This window comes from Myotis davidii, unplaced genomic scaffold (assembly GCF_000327345.1).
Source record: "Myotis davidii unplaced genomic scaffold, ASM32734v1 scaffold571, whole genome shotgun sequence".
Taxonomy (NCBI): domain Eukaryota; kingdom Metazoa; phylum Chordata; class Mammalia; order Chiroptera; family Vespertilionidae; genus Myotis; species Myotis davidii.
Window position 1 is genome coordinate 1,697,797 of NW_006283136.1, and position 3,730 is coordinate 1,701,526.

General features: G+C 48.7%; 1 long non-coding RNA gene across 1 annotated transcript in view; it reads left to right on the forward strand.

The window, feature by feature from the left end:
- LOC107182727 overlaps nucleotides 1-2,062 on the forward strand; it is an 8,142-nt gene extending 6,080 nt beyond the window's left edge. The window contains exon 3 of the long non-coding RNA XR_001513459.1: nucleotides 2,051-2,062. This is a non-coding gene — a long non-coding RNA (uncharacterized LOC107182727). The remainder of the gene's footprint in view (nucleotides 1-2,050) is intronic.
- The last annotated feature ends 1,668 nt before the right edge of the window (nucleotides 2,063-3,730 follow it).

Sequence of the window (3,730 nt, forward strand, 5' to 3'; positions counted from 1 at the left end):
GAGATAGAAACATCAATGATGAGAAAGAATCATTGATCGGCTGCCTCCTGCATGCTCCCCACTGGGGACCAAGCCCGCAAACTGGGCATGTGCCCTTGACCAGAATCGAATCTGGGACCTTTTGGTCCGCAGGTTGACGTTCTACCCACTGAGCCAAACCAGCTAGGGCAATACCTTCAGTTTTTATAGAGCTTTGTGGATTTCAGAATTATGGACTCATGTCAGGACTTGAAGCTGGCTTGTTCCATTGCTTGACCATGTTTCCCAACAACTGTGACAGTCTAGAATGGCAGCAGAAAGGCATAGCCACAAGGCAAGATTCTGGCTGCTCATGGAGGTAAAAGAAGCAAAAAAAGCAGTGGTGGGATTCCTTGAACAGGGAAGGGTGCAGTCCTGGAGGTCAGCTGTAGAACAAGGAGCATTTCCTTAGAAGTGAGGGAGTGCCTGGGGAGGAGGAAGTGCTGGTGACTAAGACTAGAGAGGCCTTGGCCATGGGGCAAGGCGCAAACTACCACAAAGCACAGGTCAGAAGCTCCCATGTTCATTTCACATCTACCCCGAGAAGCTCTGCATGTCCAGGATGAGGCCACCACAGGAGCCCCTGCTGGGCCTTCTGAGACCCTGGGAGAGAGGAAAGAGGGTGGAAGACTCCGAAGCAGCCTGCTGTGGAAGGAGAATGAGCACAACCTTGTTGATTTAGTAGAAGGCCCAGGGCAGTGGGGCCCATCCTCCTTCCTGTTCCTGTCAAGTGTGGTTTGCTGTCAAGTGGTAGCAAGTTCAGCCACAGTCAGGGGAGGTAGAAGGGAGAGGCCTCCAAAGAACGAGGGGCCCCTGCAGTGGGCGCCCTGAATCTGGAAGGTCATTTGCTGGAGCCCTTTCAGCTGGGGAGCAGACTGAATGGTGGGGACTGGGCTTCTGAGTGGTGCAAGGCATGCTGGGAAGTGTGGGTTTTAATTGGCAGTTGGGCAGTTTAGCCACAAGCCGAGGGCAGGGTGGGGTCGGTAGAGGGGGGAGGCTGGTAAGATGGAAACAGGGTGGAGTGATCTTCTTTTTTCTCAGATCAGGAAGCCAAAAGAAGATTGACCTATCAGACCTATTAGCAGCCTAGCAATGAGTTCAAAGGCTGCATTTAGACCTTTCACCACTTCTCCCTGTAGTTACCAAGATTAGTGGAACCAATGATGCATTTCTGTACACATCTTGAAAATTCCCTCCTACGGGAACCTCCACTTCTCTGCCAGGTTATTGTCACTTCCCACTTGGGAATTTCACTGAAAATTCACCTCCCAAAGCAGCCCCAATTAATCTCATCCTATTCAACTTATTACCTTTAATTATGTAAAATGCCACCTAACTCTTTCAGAAATCAGATTTCTGGCAACTATAATTACCCAGAACGCATCAGAAAGCTGTCTCAAAGCCCACGCACCTCATTCATGGGATGGGCTGAGTCACCTTCCACCTCTACCTAGAGTAATAATATTTAGAGCTGTGAGAACAAGGGGTGATAGCAGGGAAAGTAAGAAAAAAAGAAACATGTAAATATACGAAGACAGGCTCTTGTAACTGTTTTTGTTTTTTTTTTTAGTTCTTCCTGACAGCTTGTGTTGCCTTTTAATATACAGCAGACAGCCCTGCATGGGTCTATAGCCCATGAGCACTTGTGTACCAGTGGGGACCCTCGAATTGGTGCATGATTGGGGCCTGGGAGGAACCACAGAAGGGCTCCAGGGCGTATCTGGCCCATCTCACTCAGTCCTGATCAGCCGGACTCCAGCAGCAAGCTAACCTACTGGTCGGAGCATCTGCCCCCTGGTGGTCAGTACACATCATACTACCAGTCCAAAGGTTGCTTAGGCTTTTATATAGAGAGATTTCTATAACTCAATAGTAAAAAGACAAATAACCCAATTTTAAAAAAATGGGCTTAGGTCAGTGATGGCGAACCTATGACACGCATGTCAGAGGTGACACACGAACTCATTTTTTTGGTTGATTTTTCTTTGTTAAATGGCATTTAAATATGTAAAATAAATATCAAAAATATAAGTCTTTGTTTTACTATGGTTGCAAATATCAAAAAATTTCTATATGTGACACGGCACCAGAGTTAAGTTAGGGTTTTTCAAAATGCTGACACGCCGAGCTCAAAAGGTTCGCCATCACTCTACTAAGTGCCAGAATGACATAGCATTTTCACCATTTTTATTGTTGAATTTGTGTAGTTTCTATTTGTAGCTGTTGTTTCATGTATATACATTTAGATTTTCAAAGTAAAAACATTTCACTGCTGTTGAACTCCCTTTAACATCTGTTTAAATTTTTTTAATGTTTACATTTAAAAAAAAGATATGTGGAGAGCTTTTGCTATTTTATTCTTTTAAAAACAACTAGAAGACCACTTAACTTCTCCAGGCCTATTAAGTGTCTTAAATCACAAGGACCTCTGTTTGCCTAAAAGTTATAGATTTTTTACTTAAAATACAATTATCCTGAATCCTATGTTGGAGATTATTCCTAAGGAGATTATTAATATAAATTAAATAATATTCATATATTATAATATACTAGAGGCCTGGTGCACACATTCGTGCATGAGTGGGGTCCCTTGGCCTGGCTGGAGATCCAGGCCTATTGGTGGGGGCTGGCTGGCTTGGGGGAGAGGCCGCCAGAGGTTGGCTGGATGAGGGGAGGGGCGGGGCCGCAGGAGGTTGGCCAGTTGGGGGGAAGGGCCAGGAAGGTTGGCTGTGGGAGCACCCTGACCACCAGGGGGGAGCTCGTGCATTGAGCATCTGCCCCCTAGTGGTCAGTGCTCTGGTCGACTGGTTGTTCCAGTCATTCCAGTTGTTTGGTTGTAATGGTTGCTTTGGATTTTATATATATAGACTAGAGGCCTGGTGCACGAAATTCATGCACCGGGACGAAGGTCCCTCAGCTCAGCCTGCACCCTCTCGCAATCTGGGACCCTTGGGGGATGTCCAACTGCTGGTTTAGGCCCAATTCTGCAGGGATCTCTGTGAGATCAGGCCTAAACTGGCAGTCGGACATCCCTCTCGCAATCTGGGACTACTGGCTCCTAACCACTCACCTGCCTGCCTGCCTTATCACCCCTAACCACCCCTGCCTGCCTGATCGCTCCTAACCACTTGCATGCCTGCCTTATCACCCCTAGCCACTCGCCTGCCTGCCTGATCGCCCTAACTGCTCACATCCTACCTGATCACCCCTAACCACCTCTGCTGCCTGCCTCATTGCCCCTAAACACTCTGCCTGCCTGATCACCCTTAACTGCTCTCCTGCCTGCCTGATCATCCCTAACTGCCTCTACCTGCCTGCCTGATTGCCCCTAACTGCTCACCTGCCTGCCTGATCACCCCTAACCACCCCTGCCTGCCTGCCTGATTGCCCCTAACCACTTGCATGCCTGCCTCATCACCCCTAGCCACTTGCCTGCCTGCCTGATTGCCTCTAACCACTCTGCCTGCCTGATCTCCCCTAACTGCTCACCTGCTTGCCCGATCGCCCCTAACTGCTCACATCCTGCCTGATCTCCCCTAACCACCTCTGCTGCCTGCCTGATTGCCCCTAACTGCTCACCTGCCTGCCTGATTGCCCCTAACCACTCTACCTGCCTGCCTGATTGCCCCTAACTGCTCACCTGCCTGCCTGATCAACCCTAACCACCTCTGTCTTGGACCCCAGCCCCACAACAGCTTCATCCAGAAGGATG